General features: G+C 49.9%; 1 long non-coding RNA gene across 1 annotated transcript; it reads right to left on the reverse strand.

The window, feature by feature from the left end:
• Positions 1-6,362: 6,362 nt before the first annotated feature.
• Positions 6,363-20,441, reverse strand: LOC138848801 (uncharacterized). The gene is made up of 2 exons (XR_011386896.1): positions 19,650-20,441; positions 6,363-6,617 (listed from the first exon to the last, which is right to left on the reverse strand). It is a non-coding gene; the product is annotated as an uncharacterized lncRNA (long non-coding RNA).
• Between the last annotated feature and the right edge of the window lie 4,882 nt (positions 20,442-25,323).

The following is a 25,323-nucleotide window of genomic DNA, read 5'->3' on the forward strand; positions in this document are numbered from 1 at the left end:
TTAAGACTTCTCTCTACCCATGGTCTGTTTTCTCACCTCCTTGTTTCTCAGCCTGCTCCCATCTTGTATCTCTTCCCCTGTCATGGCCATGGCCAGGGTCTCCAGTGACCATGACTTCCAGGCATTGAATGCAAAGGGCGCTTCTTGGCCCACGGCCCTCCTTCCTCACCTCTCCCACCTCCCTCCGCCCTCCTAAGACACTCTTTGTTCCCTGGGTCTTTGTAGTAGAGGCTCCTCAGATTCTGCTCAAGGATCCTACACAGACGAATCGTTTTCATTGGAGAAATCATTTCACAGTGGGTGAAGAAGTATATCTTGGGGAATCTTTCTATGTCAGTTAGACTTTCCTGATATAAAAGTGCGTACATTAAGCTATAAAGACACAAACAAAAAGGATTTTCAGGAGGTACACGGACCTGTATAAGCAGCACAGAACCAACCATAACCAGAAACTGGGAACCCTCGTAGCCCCCCTCCAGCCTTTAGCATGCCATCCAGGGGCTCCCCACCCCATGACTTTTAATGAACCTATCTACGGATTTAGGAGCGGAGTCGCCAAGTACGTGTGGGTCTTCAGCTTTGATTCATAAGGTCAAAGAGATTTTCGAAGTGATTGTACCAATTTATTCTTGCAACAGCAAGTCTGGGGAATCTCACTGGTTCAACACCCTTGCCAGTGCTGGGCGCTCCCCGTCTTTTTTACCATACACCTCCAGGTGGACGGCCAGTCCTATTTGTCTCTTAAATACAAGTTTGCAAGTACATTTAAGAGAGGAATTTTCAGAAAAGGAAAGTTCTGGTAAAGAGGCCAGATTTGTGCAGCTGAAAAAGTGAGCTCAAAGGAAGGTGTGCTCAGCTGTCGGGATGAGCGGCTGAACGCACAGTGATCACATCAAGAACTCGCTGTGGTGGCGTCCCATATGGGAGCCAGTTCGGGTCCCGGCTGCTCCATTTCCCATCCAGCTCTCTGCTGTGGCCTGGGATAGCAATAGAAGATGGCCCAAGTCCTTGGGGCCCTGCACCCGCATGGGAGACCTAGAATAAGCTCCTGGCTCCTGACTTCAGATCAGCACAGCTCCAGCTACTGCAGCCATTTGGGGAGTGAACCAGAGGGTGGAAGACCTCTCTCTCTCTCTCTCTCTCTCTCTGCCTCTGTGTAACCTTGCTTTTCAAAAAGAACTTGCTGATAGCCTCTGCACACAAGACACACTGCTCACTGTGCTTTATGTGTGTTAATGCATTAAAGCCTTTTGACAGTCCTGAGATAATGCTGCAGTGGTGTGTCCGCTAAGGACACTTCAGCCAACAATGGGCCACATACACAGCCGTAGGCTCACAAGATCCTAGCACCTGGTGACCGCCTTGGTGGGCTGCTTGTGAGAGTGCACTTCATGATGTCCACGTAGTGATGGAATCACCTGCTGATGTGTCTCTCAGAATGGGCCCGCACTAACCAGCACATGGCTACTAGAACCCTACTTTGTTGACAGTGCCCAGGGGAATTGCGTGCCCAGTTTTACAAGGGACTTCCTAACTGTTCTTCCATGGAAGTTTTCTATTGGACTTCATTGGCTCACAAGGGGATAGGGTGGTCTACACTGGTGATGTGTCCCTTGCTGTTTTCTCTAACAAGCTGGGCACCTCTTTTCCAGTGAGCCTCTTGCTTGAATTGTAAATCTTGTAAGAAACACAGTCACACCCCAAGATGCCAGCCCTTCCTCACGCCATCTTGTGTTTGGTAGGTGGGCAGGGAGGTCAGGACCTGTGAGTGCACGTTTGTAGCGAGATCCCTGGGAAGTGTCACATGATCAAGGGTGATCTGATAGAGGAGGGGTGAGAAATTTCTATTCTAAGGTACCTGGGAAGCAAGTAGCAGGAGATTGTTGCAACCAGCTGGAGGAAGTGGCATTGACAATGGGTGCCAAGGGGTCGTGTCCTCTGTCCATCCAGGAGTGAACAAGTGCAAATGTGTTTGCTTTTCAAGTGCATATAAAATATGTATTTATATGCACAGCAAAATATATGTCTGTGAGCCGGTGCCGTGGCTCAATAGGCTAATCCTCCACCTTGCGGCGCCGGCACACCGGGTTCTAGTCCCGGTTGGGGCGCCGGATTCTGTCCCGGTTGCCCCTCTTCCAGGCCAGCTCTCTGCTATGGCCAGGGAGTGCAGTGGAGGATGGCCCAGGTGCTTGGGCCCTGCACCCCATGGGAGACCAGGAAAAGCACCTGGCTCCTGGCTCCTGCCATCGGATCAGCGCGGTGCGCCGGCTGCAGCGGCGGCCATTGGAGGGTGAACCAACGGCAAAGGAAGACCTTTCTCTCTCTGTCTCTCTCTCTCACTGTCCACTCTGCCTGTCAAAAATAAAAAAAAATAAAAAAAAAACTTTGAAAAAAAAATATGTCTGTGTATAGATACACGTATGTTCAACATGTATAGACAATGCCATATACCTACATACATATATATTCATGCATATAGTTGATCTTCATTATTCACAGATTCTGTATTTGCAAAGTCACTCTCTAAAAACAATTTGTAACCTCAAACTAAGTGTTCACAATTTTTTTTAAGATTTATTCATTTATTTGAAAGCCAGAGTTACACAGAGAGAAGAGAGGCAGAGAGAGAGAGAGAGTTCTTCCATCCGTTGACTCACTCCAATTGGCCACAACGGCTGGAGATGCGCCAATCCAAAGCCAGGAGCCAGGAGCCTGTTCAGGATCTCCCACGTGGGTACAGGGGCCCAAGGACTTGGGCCATCTTCTACTGCTTTCCCAGGACATAGCAGAGAGCTGTATTGGAAGCGGAGCAGCCGGGTCTCAAATGGGCGCCCATATGGGATGCCGGTGCTTCAGGCCACCACAGCGCTGGCCCCAATGTGTTCACGATTCTTTTGTGGTCACTGGCAGGCAAAAATTTATGTCACCCAACACACACATTCCCAGCTGAGGTCCCTGGCAATGCTCTGCACCACCCCACCCCCCCACAGCTTGCATGCTGCAAGCGCTGCCGTCTTTTCTTGTTTATTCAGTGCCACGTTTTACGCCTTTGGGTGGTGTTCTGCTGTTTAATGCGGGCCCCCAGGCACAGTGCTAAAGTGCTATCTCTTGTCCCTAAATGCAGGAAGGGTGTGATGGGGTCCTAGGGAGAAAATGCCAATTAGAGAAGCCCTGTTAAGTGTGAGCTGTAGTGCTGTTGGCGAAAGTTCAATGTAAACAAAGCAAGAGCGAGCCTGCATTAAATAATGTGTCCCCAAATAGAAACACAGGTAAAACAGAATTGTGTATTGATTGTTTGACAAAACTGCTGTGGCTAGACGCTCTCAGGCCCTGACCTTGTGTTTTGTGGGGAGCAACTGGGAGCAACTCGGACTAGACTAAGTTACTGGAATTAAGACTTATTCTATGCATCTGCTTTCCCACAATATGGCGCTGAGAAGGGAAACAGCTTCTACACAGCTGCCTCCAGTTCAACTGTGGGACCTGCTCCTGATTGGAGGAGAGCAGTGTACTCGGCGTGTGGGTAGCAGAGTTGGGATTGGTGGAAGAGGACTATAAAGGAGGAGAGAGACAACATGCACGAGGAACATCTAAGGGGAACATCTATCTGAAGGAACACCTGTGCAGCCCCCAAGAGAGCCGGCCGGCGGTGTGCCGCTCCCCCGCGGAAGTGGGGAAAGTGGCTAGGGGGACCCGCCCTTCCACGGAGGTGGAAGGGTCGGTAGCCAACCCGGGAAGAACCAGCAGCAAACCCGGGGAGGGCCGAGCAGACGAAAGAACAGCGCAGGGTCCTGTGTCGTTCCTCCATGAAGAGGGGGAGCGACATAATGGTGCCGTGACTCGGATATGAAGCCTAGGCAGGGTTTAGTGTCACTCCTCCACAAAGAGGGGGAGCGACAGTGTTTCCCCCGAGCCATGCTGACACGCTCACACCCAGTGCTGTGCAGGGCTGCGAGGAGGAAGTGGCTCCGTGGCTTGGCTCCCAGCCAGAGTTGCAGGTGGAAGGACATTCCTGTTTGCGTCTGAGCTCCAGAGCCGTCACGGGGTGCTTGTGGAAAGCTGCATGGGTGAAGGAATGTAGGGGTCTCGGGTCCCACCTGCTGAGGACTCTGTAGCTACTCGGCCAGGACTCAAGGGAGCTTGCCTTCAGCCACGCCTGCAGCCTGGGCCCACAAGCAAGCTTTCCCCTTCACTGAGTGCCTGAGAGTCCGTCTATCACACACCGGGGATGCAAAGATCTGCAAATGAGGTTTCAAGTCTTAGGAAAGGGACGGGAAGAGCAGCAGCCTCAGAGTACATTCTGTGCATTCCTGACAAAGCTGTGCAGTCTCTGGCCCAGTATTTAGGATTCCTTGACTTGTGCACAGTTTCTTTTTTTTTTTTTTCAATGCAAATATTTCAAAGAACTTAAGTTCATACTAAAGTTTTCTAGGTTACGGGTGGACAATAAATCTGCAAGTTCTTCCTGGGTTAAGCTGGGTACGAAAACAGCAGCCACACGCAGAAGGCGTTTCTGTCCTGATGATCAGCTACGCTTGGCCATCCCTGGCCATGCCGAGTGAAGTCGCCCTCTCTGTGTCCACAGAAGGGATGTGGGCAGCGCTCCAGGCACAGTGACAGCAGTGCCTGAATGTGTCCATTAGGAACAGAAGGAAGGACGTGGGAATTCTCCCCATGTACTTCTGACTCATAATTAACCTTCTAACAAAGTAGACGTAGGTCGTGAAGAGTTGAGATCCTCAATATTTCCACCCTTGTGGTCCTTTTAAAAATTACAAATTCTGAGCAGAGGCTAAAGGAAAGACCTACTTATTTTTAGCTGAAATAGGTCAAAAGACCTTTTCAGGAAGAATTGTTTGATTCTGTCCATCCCAAGAGACAAGGCAGTGGGGTGATGTTGCTAAGCAACACTGCACATCCTTCCCTTCCCTGAAGCCGCCTTGTCTCCTAGCAACAGGCTGCCTGGTGTGCCCCTCGCACTGCTGGAACCACCGTGGGGTACCGTCTGAAGGGCCTCTCTTCTGGCCACAGTCATGCAGTCTGGTGACAGTTGGACACATTCCTTTGCCAGAGGCTGGGGATACACAGATCTGAAGACAAGGCCTCTGCCTTCAGTGACAGCCAAGCCTGCTGTAGAGTGACATACAGAAACAGAAGTTTCAGTGACACTTACCAAGGCAAAGAAATAACGTGTCAGACCCAGAGTTCTTCCTTGCGAAGGCACTGGCTTTAAGTGAGAAAATCACTTTGTAAACCTCTACGGCAGGGTTTGGCACACAAGAACACGGCTGTTGTCAGAGACAGGAGGTGGGGGGGGGGGGCATTCCTGAAAGCAATGGAGGAAGGTAAGAACAGAGGTCCTGGCTGGAGGACCTGTTTGCAAAGTGATGCAGATGCTAAGTACTTTGCTTCTGAAAGCACTGCAGTGTGAGAAGCCAAGCAAAGGGGTGGGGACAGGCAGTGGGAGCCCAGACTACATCTCTATCCTGGGGGAAGGTGAGGCAGAGGAGGGGCTTCTGGTCTGTCTGGGGGTGAGGAAAGGCACCCAGAGGAGGTGACAGCCACAGCAAGCTCTCTATGTATATACATGTGTGTGTGTGTGTGTGAACGTGTGTGTGTGTAGAGAGAGAAACCACAATGAGATGCCACATCACACCTAGAATAGCTAAAAATGAAGGGAAAGAAACCAAGCTGACAAAGTCAAGGTGGACAGTGTTGGGATCCCTGCACCTCTCACTCACTGTTGGTACCTGGGTGAACTGATACACATGCCCTGGAAAATCATTTGGCCTGTCCTGATTAAAGTAGCGCATATGGTCTAGGACCCAACAATTCTACACCTGAGTCAAACCTAACAGAAATGCGTACATGTATGTGACAAAATACGGACAAGATTGTCCATAAAAACGTTATTCATAGCAGCTCCAAGTCAAGATAGTCCAAATTTCCATCATTTGTTGAAGGCATATGTAAATTGTGGATACAGTGGAATGCTACCCAGAAATGAAAACACAGATGTGTGGAATGTTGTTATAAATCTCACAAACATAATTCCAAGCTAAAGATGAAAGAGAGCATAGTATTCAATTCCTTTTATAAAAAATTTGAATGGCAAGAAAAACTAATCCATGCTACTAGAAGTCAAGGTGTTTGGGGGAAGAAGGAAGAAATTATGACAAAGAGGACTTCTGTTTTGGGGGAGTGGGAGGAGCTTTTAGGACATTGGTAATGCTCTCTTTCTTTTCCTAAGGGGAGATTACACAGATAAATTTATTTTGTGATGATTATTGCATTTACGATTTTGATGTGTTGTCTCTTCAGTATGCATGCTGTATTGCAATATAAAGTTTTTAGTGACAAAATTAAACTTTAAATTTTTTTTATTTGAAATGAAAGGCAGAGTTACAGACAGAGGAGGAGGAGAAGAGAGAGAGAGAGATCTTCCATCCGCTGGTTCACTCCCCAGGTGGCCTCAATGGCCAGGGCTGGGCCAAACCAAAACCAGAAGCCAGAACCCAGGAGCCAGGAGCTTCTTCCGGTCTCCCACGTGGATGCAGAAGCACAGGTACTTAGAAAGAACCATCTTCTGCCGCTTTCCAAGGAGCATTAGCAGGGCCCTGGATCAGAAGTAGAGCAGTTAGGACTCAAACTGACACCCAAAAGGGATGCCAGTATTGCAGACAGAGGCTTAACCTATCATGCCACAACACCAGCCCCTAACACTAAAAATTTTGAAGTAGGATTGTGATACCCCATTTTAGTGTAATTATTTTTCTCTGTGCTTAAGTATGCATTGAGAGATTTCTGTGAGGATTTTCACTAGATATTCATGAAGGCTCTTTCTGGGTGGTTGGGTTTGAGATGATTTAAGTTTTTTTGTACTATTGCTTGCATTCCTATAATGCATGCATAACTTCTGCAGAAATACAGTGAGGACATTCTGCTACAAAGCTGAAAGATCTTATTCAGAGGGAAGGATGGGTGAGAACTGAAGAGTTAGGAGAGGGAGAAATGTCAGGAGCACCCAGCTACACAACAGAGCAGTCTGCTCTGCGGAAGAGCGAACTGCTCGCTGGGGAAGTGTCCACGCAGAGGGGAGGAGGGCTGTCTCGGGGACTCGCCTGAGCGCTGCCCAGTTCCCAGAGGCCCCTGTCTGAGCCGTGGCTTTGCCTCACTTGGCTGCCGCCCAGAGGCGTCTCCTTGCACCCGAGCACTTCCCCAGAGCCAGCTGGAGGAGGGGCTATTTCTGGAACTGACTCCTGGGCACTCTGGCCTCTTTACTGACACATAGATTCTCTAGAACCTCAAAGGCTGAGGCTCCTCCCTTTAACTGGGGCTTAAAACCTTCCCACCTTTGGCCTCAGCATTCCCGGCCTAAATGTGGGTACATTCACTTAGGATTGTGCAGTTTTTCTGCAGTTTCTGCAGACATTTCATCCATAATTCTGTTGTTTCCTCCTAACACATTAGAGAATTCCAGCATCGCTATTAGCACTACATTTGACCCATGGGGGATTTTAAATGCTGAAAATTCAGTCATTTAGCAAACTGGAGGCACTTACTGTTTGCAAGAGCATAGCTCAACACCAAGGATATACTAGAAAGAAACCCTAGGAGCAGGGATTTTTCTTTTAAGATTTATATATTTATTTCAAAGGTAGAGTTACAGAGAGGCGGGGAGAGAGAGAGAGAGGTCTTCCATTCGCTGGTTCACTCCTCAAATGCCCACAACAGCAGGAGCTGGGCTGATCCGAAGTCAGGAACCAAGAGCTTCCTCCAGGTCTCCCACATGTGTACAGGGGCCCAAGCACTTGGGCCATCTTCTACTGCTTTCCCAAGCCATAACAGAGAGCTGGATGGGAAGTAGAGCAGCTGGGACTAGAACTGGTGCCCACCCATATGGGACACCGGTACTAGCAGGGACTTTTATGTGTTCTGTGGATAGACCTCCTGCACCCGGGACTGGAACCAGGGGCCAGAAGGGGCACAGTAAAATTAATTGCTGAAAACATGAGTGAATGAGACATCCTTGCCTTCAAGGATCCTCAGCTAGAGGAGGAGACAGATACATTCAAATAATGATGCACGAGGCAAAGAATGCGTGATGAGAGCCCAGAAGAGGGAAGGGGTCAGTCTCTGGGGATTAGGAGGAGATTTTGACAGAATGAGAAATGGATGGAAGCCACTTCAGGCAGAAGGAGGAGTGCAAATGGGAGCTCATCCATCCCAGGACGGTGCGGAGCTCCCGCTGTGGGGAAAAGGGGCGGAGGCTGAGGGCGCTCCGAGAAATTCGGGTGGACCCACAGGTGACAGGGAGGAGGGGCTGTCGTTTGATCAGAGAAGTGAGGTGGCCGGATAGGGCGATGCTCTGTTGGAGAAGGACTGGAAACCAGGGGACCGTGAGGAAGCTGTGAGGTGGCACAAAGGGGAGGCAGTGGCCACGAGGACAAGAGAGGGAGAGCGGCACCTGCTAGTCTGCTTCAGCATGGGTCCTCAGAGAAGCGTGTGCCAACATGGGTTTAGACAGATTTGTAAGCCATGTACGCAGGGAAACAGCTGTCAAAGATGTCAAAGGGGTAACCAGAGGGAGGGGGAACCAGCCCTCGGCCCACCAGGCAGTGGGACTCCCACGAAGGGCGGGAAAGAACGGGTGATGGGGAGGAGCACCCCAGACTCAGCACAGATCTGAGAAAGGCTGATGGGGACCCCCTGAGCCAGCCTCCCTCAGAAGGAGTCCCGCATCTCACCGGAAGGGACGAGGTTGCTGACACGGGGCTGGGAGCAGGAAACAGTAGGGCCGCAGCTGGGCCTGGAGCAGAGTAACCTTAGGCACCACCAAGCAGGGCAGGGGCGAGAGGGAGAAGTCAGGGTCACTCACAGGTTTGTAGCTGGGCATCCGGGGGCATGGTGAGACCGCAAGGAGGAAGCACTGGAGTAGGAGGAGCAGTGTTACCAGGGACATAAATGAGTTTGACTTTGAGTGCGGTTAGTTGGACCAGTATCCTGAAGATGGTGAATACTGAGTGGCAGAAACTTGTAGCTGCTCATTATGTCCTGTGTCTCTCCAGGCTGGCCTGTCCACCTGGCCCTCCCTAGCCTCTCTAGTGGGGGAGACTGGTATGATCACTGCCAGTCTTCACAGGAGGAAGATGAGGTTCCAAGGGATTTGTGCAAGGTCAGTTGGTGGCAGAGCCAGAACCAGGGGAGGCTACTCGGGCCCTGACAGCCTTTCCCTGCCCTGGGCCACACCCGGCAGCCTGGCTAGCAGCTCCCCACTTTGCCTCCTGTATGAGGAGGTGTGGGGTGGGGTCGGTTCCAGGCTTCCTCTCTTCCCTTCTCAGGGCTCAGGCCCCAACTGAGCAGAGAGCCACATCCTTGTCACTCATCCTGGGCTGTACCTTGGCCCCGATTCTCTTTCCGGGACTGCGGTCCGGCTCCAAGTGCCCTGTTCCTCCAGTCTGCCTGGAACACAGCCCCTCCCAGATGGGAGGGAGCTTTGCTGCTGTTGCCTCCAGGTGTGGAGGACCAGGGTCCTGCGATTACATTTCCCAGCCCCTCTGCCTCCTCTTGTTACGGGAGAACAGCAGCGGAGAAACTATCGGCACCTTGGTTCTTGGTCTCACGTGGAAGAAGAACTGCCAAGCGGACAGCAAAGAGATTTAAAGATATTTATTAGAATCAAATTGAGGACCTCCAGCCAGAGCAGCGCATATGGGGGCTTCCAAGAGAGGAAAACCCAAAGGGACTGTGGCAGTCGGCTTTAAGTACAATTTCAAAGAAAAAAAAAAAAACTGGACAATCAGATTGACATTCAGTTGCCAGGCTGGGACAAAAACCATCAAAAGACCTCATTCACAATCCTCCCTCCTGTCTGGCCTGCTAAGGGGGGGATAGGTAACTTGTTTTCGCCATAAGCTGTGAGCTCAGGATGAACTCCCTTGCTATTCTCATGGTAAATTTGGAAGGAGGGCACCCTGCTTGTTCTTGCTAAAGATAATGGTTTTGGGGAACGAAGCAAATATTTTACACTCCAAATTCCACTGGGATCCCCTGACTATCTAGTAACCCACACTCTCACGTTGTAGCCCACTGCTCATCTGGGGCCCCCAGCTGATTCTCCTCCAACGGGGCCTGCTGCTTCTCTGGCCCTGGGATTTTCCTCTCTGTCTGCCACACAAAGCCTTCCTTCTTGTCGCTGGTTGCCAGGGCTGTCCCGCCCCAGCCGCTGGCCACACTCTCTGCAGTAACTGGGTAAATCACAGCCTGTCCCCTTCAGAGGAAAGGGCTGAGCTGAGCCCCCGGGTGCTCTTATCTGTGCTTTGTGGATTTTGTTGTCTGATCTCCTACAGGGGATATCACTGATGCCATCTGCCAGTCTTCAGGAAGACCCTTTGACTTGGGGTCTTATCTCTGGACCCCAGGGTGGTCTGTTTAAAGAAGGAATGTGTCATTCTGACTTGCATCTATTAGGTATGAAGTCATCTCCCTGAGAATCAGCTTGTGCGGCAGGAGCTCTGGTGAGGGTTAACCTCAGTGTGAGGTCTCGTGACCTTGCCCTTGGAGAGTTCTGTCCCTTCGGTTCCCCACTGGGAACCTGTTGTTGCTTCTTGCTTACCCTTAGTGAAGACACCAAGCACATCAATAGGTAACCATGAGAATAGGTAACCAATGAACAGGAACTTCTAACCAATCTAAATATTTGTTTACAATGAGTTGAGAACACAGCTGTCAGTGTCCTAGAGCAGTTAACAAGCATCTGTCTGTTTGCTGAGCGTCTGCACCGGCCCCTCCTGGCCGCTGCGTTACCACGTAGCCACCCAGCACTCAGGAGAGAGCAAGGAATCCAGAGGTCATTCCTAATCACCCCGAGATGACTTCATCCTTCAGAGCAGAGCACGGATTTTCCTGGTCCTATTGCTGAAATCACAGGTCAGAACCCCATGCCAGGGGCTGGCGCTGTGCTGCAGCAGGCTAAAGCCTCGGCCTGCAGTGCCGGCATCCTAGATGGGCGTCATTTCGATTCCTGGCTGCTCCACTCCTGATCCAGCTCCCTACTAACATGCCTGGAACAGTAGTATAGCCCAAGTCCGTAGGCCCCTGCACCCATGTGGGAGACCCTGAAGAAGCTCCTGGCTCCTGGCTTCGGATGGGCCCAGCTGTGGCCATTGCAGCCATCTAGGGAGTGAACCAGTGGATGGAAGACCTCTCTTTCTGTCTGTCTCTACCTTTCTCTGTAACTCTTTCAAATAAATAAAATAAAATAAATACTTTTTTTAAAAAAAACGCATCATCCCAATCCTATAGTTAATTTTCACCATCCACATTTTTTTCTTCTCCATTGGGGGGATACTGATTTCTTACCAATCATCCTACTTTTTCTAAATTCTTTCCATTATCTTGACAGAATTACAGTAGATTATGCTTTTTTGCTTCCTTTTCACAAGGACTTATTCATGCTCATGGGACATTAATTAATGACAAAGGGTAAATTGATTTTATAATTGCTAGCTAATTATCCTACGGAATATATTTCAGAAATGATGGTATGTGCTAAGCACCTGGACAAACGAAGCTGGGCTTCCTTTGGAATTTATTTATTTATTTATTTTAATATGTGTTTGTTTTATTTCAAAGGCAGAGTTACAGAAGGAGAGAGAGAGAGAGAAAGAGAAAGAGAGATCTTCCATCCACTGGTTCACTCCCCAAATAGCTGCAATGGCCAAAGCTGGATCAGACCGAGGCCAAGAGCCAAGAGCTTCTTCCAGGTCTCCCATCCCACGTGGGTGCAGGGGCCCAAGGACTTGGGCCATACTACACTGCTTTCCCAGGCACATTAGTAGGGAGCTGGATAGGAAGTGGAGCAACCAGGAATCAAACCAGTACCCATATAGGATGCCAGCACTGCTAGCAGTGGCTTAACCCACTATGCAAAAGCACCAGCCCCTGGAATTTTATTTTTAAAATGTTTATCTATTTTTGTTTATTGAAAGGAAGAGTGACAAAGAAAGAGACAGAGAGAGGGAGATCTTCCATCTACAATTGCCTACAGCAGCCAGGGCTGGGCTGGGCTAGCTGCAGCCAGGATCCAGAGACTCCACCCAGATCTCCCCTATGGGTGGCAGGGACCACAATCTGCCTCCTCCCAAGGTGCAGATTAGCAGGAAGCTAGATCCAAAGTAGAGGCAGCACTTAATACTAGGGCACTCTGAAATGGGAAGAGAATATCTCAATAAGTAAGCAGTTTAACTCCCTGCACCACAATGCCTGTCTCTAGAATTTTATTTTTAAGAAAAATCACTGCAGGTTAAAAAGAAAGAATGTGGTTCCAATGGATAGCCTACACCACCCTCATTCAAAAAATTCTAATTCGGCCCCTCCTGCTGGAGAGCCTTTTGCCATGCCCCTTTAGGATAAGGAGTGTCTCAACTCAACCTCTGACTCAGGGTGTTCATGGCCTGGTGGTAGGGACAAGGCAGGTGCATGCATTAGTGTTATATGATGCAGAATACAATCGATCAGCTAAGGAAGAGAAGGAGGTGACTCTCCTTCTCTATCCCTGCCACACTTAGCATTTGTAGAGAGCACTAGAGTTAGAATTTGATAAAAAGGGTAGTTCACATATTAAAAGAGGATTCCAGGGGCCAGTGCTGTGGCATAGCAGGTAAAACCACCACCTGCAATGCCAGCATCCCATATGGGCGCTGGTTCGAGTCCTGGTTGCTCCACTTCCTATCCAGCTCTCTGCTATGGCCTGGGAAAGCAGTGGAAGATGGCCCACGCCCTTGGACCCTGCACCCACACAAGAAGAAGCTCCTGGCTCCTGGCTTCAGATCAGCACAGCCCTGGCAGTTGCAGCCAATTGGAGAGTGAACCAGCAGGTGGAAGATCTCTCTCTCTCTACCTCTCCTTCTCTCTCTGTATAACTCTAACTTCAAATAAATAGATCTTAAAAAAAAGAGGATTCCAAATAGAATGTATTCATTTCACAGTTGAGGAGTGAGGCACTGGAAGGTGATACTGCCCAAGGCTAGGCCGATCATAAGCAATAGACCCTAAACTCTAAACTCTCTGATTCTGAAAATAAGTATTTTTCTTCTAGTATACCTGAGTTTTCACACGAAGCGTCTCACTTAATATAACAAAGAATGAAAGATGTTTCATTCCTGGCCCAAGATCTTCTGGCTTTAAAGAACAGAGACCCTTGGCCAGCACTGCGGCTCACTAGGCTAACCCTCCGCCTGCGGCGCTGGTACTCCGGGTTCTAGTCCCAGTTGGGGCGCCGGATTCTGTCCAAGTTTCTCCTCTTCCAGTCCAGCTCTCTGCCGTGGCCTGGGAAGGCAGTGGAGGATGGCCCAAGTGCTTGGGCCCTGCACCCGCATGGGAGACCAGGAGAAGCACCTGGCTCCTGGCTTCGGATCAGCGCAGTGCGCCAGCTGCAGCGCGCTGGCTGCAGCAGCCACTGGCGGGGGGGTGAACCAACGGAAAAAGGAAGACCTTTCTCTATGTCTCTCTTTCTCACTATCCACTCTGCCTGTCAAAAATAACTTGAAAACAAACAAACAAACAAACAAACAAAAACCAGAGACCTGAGGCTGGCTCTGTGGTGTAGTGGGTAAAGCTGCTGTCTGCAGTGCCAGCATCCCAAACGGACGCTGATTCGAGACCTGTCTGCTCCTCTTCTGATCCAGCTCTCTGCTGTGGCCTGGGAAGGCAGTAGAAGATGGCCCAAGTCCTTGGGCCCCTGCACCCGCGTGGGAGACCCGGAGGAAGCTCCTGGCTCCTGGCTTTGGATCAGCGCAGCTCCAGCCGTTTAGGCCATCTGGGAAGTGAACCAGTGGTTAGAAGACTCTCTCTCTCTCTCTCTCTTTCTCTGCCACTGCCTCTCTGTAGCTCTGCCTTTCAAATAAATAAGTAAATATTAAAAAAAAAAAAACTGAAACGCAGACCATATACACAGTTCTAGTGGAAAGTAAACTCCTGCTGCATTGTTTCTACTTTAAAATAATGTGATCTGGGCCTCTCAGGGAACCCAAGTGGGCGAGCAGGGCAGAACTGTGTCTACTGGGGCAGTGGAGAGGACGAGGGGTGCTGACACTTGATGGAGACCTCCTCAGGTCCAAGTCTCTGCTCCTCCGCTGAGTCTGCTTGCTCTCCTCTTACTTAAAGATTCATTTGTTTACTTGAAAGTCAGAGTTAGGGTGGGAGAGGGAGAGACACAGAAAGGGGATATGTCCCATCTGCTGGCTCCCTCCTCAGACGGTTCCCACATGGGTGTCAGGGCCCAGACACTTGGGCCATCCTCAAGTGCTTTCCCAGGCCTTTAGCAGGGGGCTGGATGGGAAGTGGAGCAGCCGGGTCTCAAACTGGGGCCCATATGGGATGCTGGCAGTGTCGCAGGCGGGGGCTTTACCCACTACGCCATAGCACCTACCCCACTCTTCTACACTTTTCCCTTCCTGTAAGTCACCTGTTTATCCAGTTTATCCATGGCCCTTCCTGAACTCCTGAAACAATGAGATGGTAGGCCTTACCCACTTTAATTCTAAAGTCAGAGGTTTGATTGAGCTAGTTCTTCTATCTGGGCAGAGTCCTTCCCTGGCAGTAATTTACAAACTGTGGTCTGATATACCTCCCATTCGAAAGGCCTGTGGCTAGAAGCCTTGGGCGGAGAGAAACACATTTCATGGCCACGTGGCAAAGTGGGCTGGAACAAAGAAATAAGATCACCCCCACTTTACAAGTGAGATCTTCCCAGAGAGCTCACAACGTTCCAAGTCATACCAGCAGGAAGCTGTTGGGTACAAACCCAACAGCCCGTTGCTATATGGGAAACGTGTTTGTCTAGTCTGACAAAACTCTTGACCACATCAATTGCCCTGGGAATTCTAGGATTTGGGAACTCTGAGATGGAAAGCAGTGCTAGGCCCGATCAATACTATGACCTCACAATGACTCCATTTGTCATCTTTGCCGACTGGAGGGGAAGGGCTAATGGAAAACAAGACTTTGAGACATGACGTGGCTGTGCACTTGATGGTTAGGGTAGTCATGATGATGCCGTGTCGGCCAAAGCAATAATCTTCTCAGACTGAAAGGCAAAAAAAGAGCTTTATTTTCAAGGAAAAAAATCAATAGATTAGGAGAAAACACCACTTGAACCGTGTACTCTGGCTGGAACAGAGAGTTGAAGCTCACAAGGAAGTCAAAAGAGTGAAACTTTTATAGGCATAGAAATTCCAGGAACTCGAGTCCTGGGTTTAATGAGGCTCAGCCGCACGGAGACAAGTGAGACGTGCAAATCTGGGGCAGGAGAAATCAGCCCATCCATGGGGACTTCAGCCCTTGTGAATAACCTTGAAGGTCACTCAGCGGGCAGAGCGGTGGCCGGTGCACAGTCTCCGGAGACTGACCGGAGCTGCTCTGGGGTCTGCAGCGGGAAGTATCAGTACTGGCAAAGTCTGTTTCTTGTCCAATCAGGGCCATGACAATTCCTCACAAAAGGCAGGAAGTCAGCGAGGTTTATGTGAGTGCTGGCCGAAGGTGTTTCTCTTTGTGACTTAACAACTGGACTGGAACCTGCGGCTCAGGCAAATTTCAGTTCTCTCTTTCCCAGGGGAGTCCATCTTACAGGGTCTTTTGTTATCGATGAACTTCCACAAGAGTGATGATGGATATGGGAATGATGAAGAAGGACTGGCTTCTTCATGTTGCACCAGAGGACCCACGAAATGACGCAAACAGCAACAAAAAAGCCAAGCTAAAGGCCTCCAAGTCTTGGCTCAAATCAAAGCATTGTCAAAGAACCTAAGAAGAGCCGATGGTGTGGTGCAGCGGGTTAAAGCCCTGGCCTGAAGTGCCGGCATCCCATATGGGCACTGGTTCAAATCCCGGCTACTCCACTTCCGATCCAGCTCTCTGCTATGGACTTGAAAAGCAATGGAGGATGGCCTAAGTCTTTGGGCCCCTGCACCTGCGTTGGGAGACCCAGAAGAAGCTCCTGACTCCCAGCTTCGGATCGGCCCAGCTCCAGCCATTACAGCCATCTGGGGAGTGAACCAGCAGATGGAAGACTTCTCTCTCTGTCTCTACCTCTCTCTGTAACTCTGTCTTTCAAGTAAATAAAAATAAATCCTAAAGAAAAAAAGAAAGTAAGAACTCCCATGGCAGCTCCAAGTTACAGGGTAAGCCCAGCCGTCCACTTTGTCAGGTCTCTTGTGTTAAGATCAGGGCTTTGTTAGTAGGGGGTGGTACTTTGAGACTGAGATGGGGACATTTAGGTGGATTTGAGAGAATCTGAGGACCTTGAACACCAAACCCACCAAAACCTCCTCACTAAAAGAACCATCTCCTTCCAAAGTGTATTGGTGAGACAATCACCTAGAAAAGATTTAACCTAAGCTTTCTCATCTCTGCTTATTAATTGCAGACCACAGAGTCAGGTCCATACACCCTAGGTCTGTTCCTAGAGAGTGGGCTTAAACCAAAACACTGCACAAGACTTTATCAACTTCAAATTCATGAAAACCCTGAGAAGGACTAGGGACCAGCATTGTGGCACAGCGGATTAAGCCACCTCCTGTAACACCAGCTTCCCACGTGAGCACTCGTTCAAACTCCAGCCACCGCACTTCTGATCCAGCTCCCTGCTAATGTGCCTGAGAAAGCAGCCAAAGACACTCCAGGTACCTGGGCCCGTGTCATTCACATGGGCAACCTGGATGGAGTTCCTGGTTCCTGGCTTCAGACTAGCCCAGCCTTGACTGTTGTGACTATTTCGGGAGTGAACCAGTAGATGGAAGTGCACTCTCTCTCTCTCTCTCTCTCCCTCTCTCTGTCTCTTACTGTGTGTGTGTGTGTGTGTGTGTGTGAGAGAGAGAGAGAGAGAGAGACCCTCTCTCTATAACTATGCCTTTCAAATAAATTTCAAAATTTTGTTTAAAAAGCATAAATATGGTCTGGACTATATTAATTGATATGGGTACTCTCATCCAGGATTCTAATAAGATGCACTACTTGGAGGAGATGCAAGTGGCACCGGTGGTTTGGTTGGTTGACCAGTTGAACCCTGGGTCTACGTTTAACAAAGCAGATCCCAGAACTCCCCTGGCACAATGTCAAGGAAGGAACTAATAGGAATATGAGAAAAACAAAAGGAAACTATTTGGTGTGACCTACCTACCCCCCACATGACTATGTGCGTGATTGTGAAATGTATATTGACTCTGTTTTCTGGCCTGCAAACTCATAAAGTCCTTGGAATCTTTCAAATGACGTGTCCTTTGCTTGCTGATGCATTGGCTGGTGGCTGGCTGCCCCGTGGCTTCAGGATGGGGGCTTGTCACAGAAAGACCAAGGCAGGATTAGCCAATTGGGACATCTAGGCCTACCTTCAACCTCCAGGGAGTGGAAAGGGGCTGATAGTTAATCTGTTCACCAATGGCCAATGGTTCAACCAATTGTGCCTACATAATAAATCTTTTATAGAGACTTAAAGCACACTGGGTTCCAGGAATTCTGGAAAACCAGGCATATGGAGGGAGGCATAGGCATTTCTTCCTCTGGTGTTCATTGGTATCCTTTGTAATATCCTGTATGATAAATAACTAAACACAAGAGCTTTCCTGAATTCTATGAGCTGCTCTAGCTAATGAATCAAATCCAACGAGGGGATGTGGGAGCCCTGCTTAAAGCCAGTTGGTCGGAATCATGGAAAAACACCATGGAGGATTGCAAATGGCAACTAAAGGTGCGGGTGCAGCCTTGGGAACCAAGCCCTCAACCTGCAGGATCTGACCCTGCCTCCAGGTAGTTGGTGTCAGAACTGAACTGGGTCAGAAGCCATTCAGCTCTGTCCGTGGAGGCACTGCTTGCTTGGTGAGTGGAGAAGACCCCGCCCCCATCCCACACCCAGACGCACACACCTGGTGTCAGAAGAGTGCTGTGACTGTATAGTTAGAGTTTCGGTTATTCCTCAATATCCTAAGGTATGTCTGTCATGAGGACGCCCAGAGAAACACTTTCTAAGGCTTTGAGAGATTCTGTGGTGAGGGGAGGGCCAGTAGCATTGAAGAACCCTGTAAGAAGGACAGTGAGGGGTGCCCCCATGAAGTGGGCTTTCTGATTCAAGGGGAAGGGTGGGGGCCTGCAGCCATGGAGTCTGAGTGCAGTGCATTGGGGTGAAGACTCCAGGTGTGAACAGGGATCACAGCCACCTTGGAAAGAAGCCAGGAACCCCCTCCTGAAGCTCCCTTAATCTGTAGAAGCAGAGAAGCTCTCAATGTCTAGTCAATATGGCCAGAGGAGGGGCTCATGCTTGTCAAGAGTGGCACAGCCAGAGCTGACTGCCAGCACTAACCCAGTGGCCAATACTGCCGGAGCCCCGTGCTCAGTACACTGACACAGCCCCTTCCTTCAGATTTCCAAGGATGGCTCAACATCGTCACGAGGAAACGTGACTTGAGTAGCCACGCTCTGTAGATGACGTATAAGCCAGACGCCCTCATAGGGACATAGGGAGCTTCCATGAGGCCCCAAGTTTGGGATGGGGGTGCAGATGATGCTGCAGAAGCGGATGCCATGGATTTCCGAGTCAACTGCTCGATGCTTGTGCCTCCTGGTCATGCTCGAGCCCAGTCTTGTGTGTGTTCACTAAAGGAAATAGCTAGGAGACATGCTTGGGGTCCTGCCCCGTGGGATGCTTGAGCCAGGGAACAGTTAACGCTCTGTTTCCTCCATGGCAGAAATCCACAGTTCTGGGAAACAAGAGGTGGTGATGATACCCAGCACTATCACTAGTACCTATTTCCATTTCCATCCTTGGGGATGTGATCTCTTTGGTCTCCAGGGGGTGTGACATGAGCCTGATCACTAACATGGTGAGACCTGGAGCCAGAAAGAGAAGGGGGTAAAGCATCCTGATTCCCAAGAGCAGAAAGGCTTGGCCCCATCCAGTGGGAACAAGAGACAAGCAGGCTTGGCATCCCAGGGATTGAGTAGATTCCCAACACTGACATGCCCAAAAGTAAAATCTGGTAGACACCTGTCACTGCCCAGTAAGAGACCGCTGATGACTCAAATTACTCAGAAAAGGGGTGCGGCATGGAGGCATCGTGAGTTGAGCCACTGAGTGCTGGCATTCCAAATCAGATAGTCAGTTGAAGGAATCTCATCTGCTCTTCTTCTGATCCAGTTCCCTGCTAATGAGCCTGGGAAAACAGCAGATGATGGCCCAAGTACTTGGGCCCCCATCACCAAAATGGGAGACCCAGATGGGGTTCCAGGCTCCTGGCTACAGCCCAGCCCAGCCTTGACTGTTGCAGACACTTGGGGAGTAAAACATTGAGTGGAAGATATCTCTCCCTCTCTTGTAGCCCTCCCTTTCAAATAAATAAATAAATCCTTAATTTTTTTAATTATTCAGAAATAGAAATGTGTGTCTTCCCAGCAGGCAAAGATTCTCCCCCTTCCAACTACCAAAGAGAACTTGGAATGGGAGGTGAGGGGGAAAATACAATAATATCAATCTCATGACAATTAATAAAATAAGAAGTAGAGTAGTTTAAGTAACAAAATACAGCAAATAAAACATAATATCTAAATAAATATATAAAATACAATAATTAAATGAGAGTAAAGAGACTTATACTCACATACTCATTTCCACTTCACCTGCTTGGCTGTTGAGTCACATAAGAAGGGATGGCTCTTACCCAGGCAGCTCCCTGGACAGCAGATCCCCTGATGCCACATGGCTCTGACCTAGGGGGCTCCATGTCACTGGAGAGCCTCACCTTGAGTTGGATTCAGGGAGTGCTACGAGTCCATTTGAGGTCAGAGAAGCCTACTAAGCAGAATTGGTTCCGGGGCTGGACTCCTGACGTTATGGGAATTGCGCATGGGTAGAGCTATGAGAATAGACACTGGCCAACACAGACATGCTTGGGCTAGTTGTTTGTCACTGCTGTCAGGTACTTTCTGCCCTCCTCTCTTTGCTCTTTACCACCAGGGATTGTCCCTGGAGGCTGCACTTCCCGGGCTTCCCTGCCAGCATCCAGCTGGGACTGTCCCACGGGAGGCACAGGTGGGAGACTGCCTGCATCTCCAGCTGGTTCTCCTCTTGGCTCAGCTCAGATAGTGGACACAGGAGACCTGGTCATTCCTGCCACACAGTTCCAGCTACAGCCCACACCAGTATTCCTGGCTTTCGGGCACCAAGCTTCACCTCCTTTCTCGGCCCTAGAGGAACAGTGGACTCCTGAGGTGACTAATCTTCTAATCTTGGGCTGCCTCACCTCCCACTGTTTGCCTTGTCAGTCCCAGCCTTGTTCCTAACTCCCTAGATTAAATGACTGTCCTCTAAGGCTCACACTCTATTTCCGGAACCTGACGCATGTCACCTGTGCTGTCACACTGCCAGAATGTATTGGGAGGAGATTTATGAGTTTCCGTCATCTCAGTGACTTTTGTTTCTCAAATGAAATTCAAATGAGTACAACTGTTTAAGAATTGGTCGAAAAATCAATCACACCCATCAGTGCCCTGTGGGGAATATCCAGAACTGATACTAGCCCGGGAAATCTCAAGTCCATTGCAACCTTGCCCAATATGAGGTCACAGTTGTTTTGCAACAAGTGGTTGTATCCTAAAATTATCATCTCATTGTGTCTAGTAACAAACATGCCGATGAGAGATGAGCTGTGGCCACCGATGGACTAAGCTATCTATCATTGAGATAGCTTTTCCAAGTTCATCTTGCATAAGTAGCTGCTGTTTGCCCTTAAACACATCAGAGAGAAAATTTTCCTAGAGGAAAATCATACTCAAAAAATCAGGTATTAAGAAAATGGAATAGAAAAGCCTTCAAATCCAGGGGCAAATATTTGGCATCATGGTTAAGACTCTGCTTGGGAGCCTTGAATCTCCTACCAGAGTGCCTGAGTTGAAATCCTGGCTCAACTCCCAGTTCCAGCTTCCAGTAACCGTGCACCCTGGGAATAGCAGTGATGGCTCGAGGAACTGGGCCCCTGCCACTCACATGAGTTCCAGGCTCCTAGCCTTCCAAGCATTCAGAGAGTAAGCCAACAGATGGACGATCTCTCTCTGCCTTTCAAATAAATAAGTTTTAAAAATCCATTCCGAAGGAGATGAACAAGGAGATAACTACATGCTTTATGAAAAACTTCCCAAGGGGATGGGCTTTTGATGTAGCAGTTCCGATGCTACTTTGGATGCCTGCATCCCACATTGGAGTGTCTAGTTCAAGTTCTGGCTCCACTTCCAGTTCCACCGTCCTGCTAGTGCGTACCCTGAGAGGCAACTGGTGACGACTCGAGCACTTGGGTCCCTACCACTCATAGGAGACCTGGACTGAGTCTCAGGCTCCTGGCTTCAGCCCAGTCCAGAGCTGACTGTTGCAGGCCTTTGGGGAGTGAACCAGTGGATTCAGTACTTCTGTATGTCTGTTAGTCTTTGTCTGCCTTTTAAATAAGTGAATAAAAATAAGATTATAAGTATTTAGAGTAGGCATTTAGCCTAGCAGCTGAGACACAAGTTGAAAAGATACCCAACTCGGCCAGCGCCGCGGCTCACTAGGCTAATCCTCCGCCTTGCGGCGCCGGCACACCGGGTTCTAGTCCCAGTTGGGGCGCCGGATTCTGTCCCGGTTGCCCCTCTTCCAGGCCAGCTCTCTGCTGTGGCCAGGGAAGGCAGTGGAGGATGGCCCAAGTGCTTGGGCCCTGCACCCCATGGGAGACCAGGAGAAGCACCTGGCTCCTGCCATCGGATCAGCGAGGTGCGCCGGCCGCAGCGTGCCGGCCACGGTGGCCACTGGAGGGTGAACCAACGGCAAAGGAAGACCTTTCTCTCTGTCTCTCTCTCTCTCACTGTCCACTCTGCCTGTCAAAAAAGAAAGAAAGAAAGAAAGAAAGAAAGAAAGAAAGAAAGAAAGAAAGAAAGAAAGAAAGAAAGAAAGAAAGAAAGAAAGAAAGAAAGAAAAGATACCCAACTCATGCATCACAGGAACTGGGTTGAGCTTCACACTCCAGGCTCCTGCTCCCACCATTGTGGACACGCAGGGAGTGAGCCAATAGGTGGAAGTGCTCTGTCTCTCAAATAAGTGAACAAAATAAAACAGACGCTTCACTTTAGGAAGGTATAAAATGGGGAATACATTTACCTATGCATCCCTGTCACACATTCAAAGCATCATTTGCAGGATCACACAACTCAGGCTCTATATAATCAGCAGGCAAGGATTTCACCTGGAGTCAGGTAAGTTGCCCTTGTGTTGTTATAAGTAGTTTCTTTGTTTTGCTGCTACCAGCTATTATGCATCTTATTTTTCACTCTTTTTTAAAATTTTATTTTCTGAGAAGCAGAGAGAGGAAGCACTCCCATTCACTCACTGGTTCACTCCTCCAGTGACTGCATTGGCCAGGGCTGTGTCCCAAGACAGGGTCTGGAACTAAATCCAGGGCTTTGATGTGGGTGGCAGGGACCCAACTGCTTGAGCCATCGCTCACTGCTGCCTCCCAAGGCCGGCATTAGCAGGAAGCTGGAGTCCGGAGCTGGAGTTGGGCAGTGCACCCACGCACTCAGATGTGGAGTGATCTCACTTTAGCACGTGTCTTTTTTCCTTTTTTTTTTTTTTAGTCGTTAATTGTTCATTTCTAGTTCTCAACAAAAACTGCTAAATGTTAATTATTTAGTAAGCACTATTTCCTATCTTTTTGGTCTGTCATGTGGAGTGAAGCTGACTCACTCAGAATAGGGAAAAGATCTCTTCTGGCTACTTACTCCGTGGGGTGGCCCAGGACCCTCTGGGCGCTGCCTGGGAGCAGCCTAAGCCACGCGGGCCTCCTGACTCAGAACCCGCACTTCAGCAAGGTTCCTGGGTGACTCCCCTTCCCGGTCAGCCTGACAGCTTAGAGGTGTCAGTCAAGCAGTGGGAAAAGGCAGAGTGGGTACCCGATTGTCCAGCTCTGAGAAGAGCAGAGAGGGCAGCTGGTGCCCTGAGGGAGCCAGGTGTTCAATTGTGATGGAAATTGACAGGCAAGGGGGCAGGTGTTGACCGGGAGCTTTTATTGGGTAGGGGAGCACCGCCACACCCCCTAGGGCTCGGGCTCATTTCCCTCTGTTCATGGCATTTTCATTTGCCCCTGGTGTTCTGTGCAGGCATAGTTACTCTCTTCCCCCCGACCCTTTTTTTTTTGTTTATTTATTGATTGGAAAGGCAGAGTTACTGAGAAAGAGAAGGAGAGACAGAGAGAGAGAGAGAGAGAGAGAGAGAGAGAGAGGTATTCCATTTGCTGGTTCGCTCAGATGACCTCAATGACAGGGCTGGGCCAGGCTGAAGCCAGGAGCCAGGAGCTTCTTCAGGGTCTCCCACGCAGATGCAGGGGCCCAAGCACTTGGGCCATCTTCCACTGCTTTCCCAGGCTGCAGCAGAGAGCTGCTCGAATGGTTGCCCATATGGGATGCTGGCACTGCAGGCCGCAGCTTAACCTGCTACATCAAAGCGCCAGCCCCGAGGGGGCTCCTTGGCACACAGCATGCTCAACGTGGTGGTGTTTTTCACTACTGCCTCCACAGGAAGGTCGAACTGGGCTATTCTCCAATGGAAAAGTAGGAAATCTACAAGTTAGGGTGTGGATGCTCCTCACTCCTGATTGGTTTGGAGCTGGACGGAGGGACCTGAGGTCAGAGATGGATACAAGTTCCTTTGGGAGAAGGATACATGGTCAGGTGGGAGAGGCTTCAACTGGTGAGCCCTGTTTCTTTCCCTCTCTCTTTTTCTTTTTAAAACTTATTTATTTGAAATGCAGGATGTCAGAGAGAGAGAGAGTTTCCATGTGTTAGTTCACTCCCCAAATGGCTTGGCATAGTCGGGGCTGGACCAGGCTGAAGGTAGGAGCAACAAACTCCACCCAGATCTTTCATATGGGTTGCAGGGAGCCCGAGCACCTGGGCCATCTTCCGCTGCTTCCCCAGGCACATCAGCAGGGGGCTGGGACTCGAACCAGCATTCAGACAGGGTGCTGGCATCATAGGCCATGGCTTAAACCACTGCACAACAAGGCCAGGCCTTCGAGTCCTTCATCCTGTCTCACAAGCACACCTTGTGGTCTGTTGGAGTGGATGGCTCCTGCTTCCTGTGGCCCTTCCCAAACCCGAGGCAGTTGCATCTGCCCTGGCTCATCCCTGCTCCCTCCTCCTCTCTGCCAGTCTCCCCTGGTGACCCTGAGTGGCCCTGGCATGCTGTCACTCTGGTGTGCTCTCAGTCCCAGGACTGCTCTCCTGTCCAGGTGGCTGGCAAACCACCCTGGCCTTGACCACCCCTTCGCTGGCCCCCAACTCACCAGCAGCAGCTTAACCCATCCCAGCGTTTAACCCCTGGTGTTTCCCCAGAGTGTCGGATTTGGGCACGGAGCGGGCCAGGACCGTGGGCAGACCGTATGGAAGAGTCGCCTTAGCTGAGCTTGTTTGCCAGAGCAAGCTCCAGGAAAGCTTATGCTGTGAAGTTGCACACACAGAGGGGGCCAGGCCACCGCAGACGAGCAAGGCTACAAGAGGCCAGGCTGCGTCAGTGCGAAGAGGGGTGCTGCCGGGGCTCCCCCTCTCCTCCATCGTGGCCACGCCTACCATGCTGTAAAAGCCCTGGCAAGCTGCCCTCACCGGAGGGAGTTTCCGTAAAGAACTACACCTTCCCACTGTCTCCAGTGACACCTTCCTGCCAGCCACTCCCACTGGGGACACCCAAGTGGACAGACCCCTGCTGTCCACGAACACAACTTATTCTCCCTTCAAGAAGGCACCGAGTTGGTCAAGCCAGAAACCGGCCATCGTTGTTTTTGAAACGGCTCTATGATTGGAGCCAGAAACAATTAACTGACATTGAGAGAACTGGGGAGAGCGGCTCCCTTTAAGGAGCAGGGATGGGCAGAGGCTGGGTGGGGCTGGGACAGGCACTGGGGGGCTGGGAGGTTCCCCCTGGCCTTGGTCTGGGCTCCAGTCATAGATGCTCACTCTGTGGTGATTCACTGAGCTGTAGTGGTTCACCCTCCACCCCTGTGTCAGGAAAAACAAGCTCAAGGGTATTTTCGGCCTGCCATAGAATGTATCAATATTAAGAATACCTTACATTAGTATGCCCCTCCGTGTTTTCTGTGTGTATATGTTTGTGATATTTAAGTAGAAAATTTCTTTTAACATGGCCTGAGATTGTCCTATGCTCATATTCTATGGCTGTCTCGAAAATGTTAGGATGATTTTTCAATGACTTTGAACCTAGTTCTTCAAACCAGACAGAGGTTCGTGCAGAGCCTG

The sequence above is a fragment of the Oryctolagus cuniculus genome, chromosome 2 (assembly GCF_964237555.1).
Source record: "Oryctolagus cuniculus chromosome 2, mOryCun1.1, whole genome shotgun sequence".
Lineage (NCBI taxonomy): Eukaryota > Metazoa > Chordata > Mammalia > Lagomorpha > Leporidae > Oryctolagus > Oryctolagus cuniculus.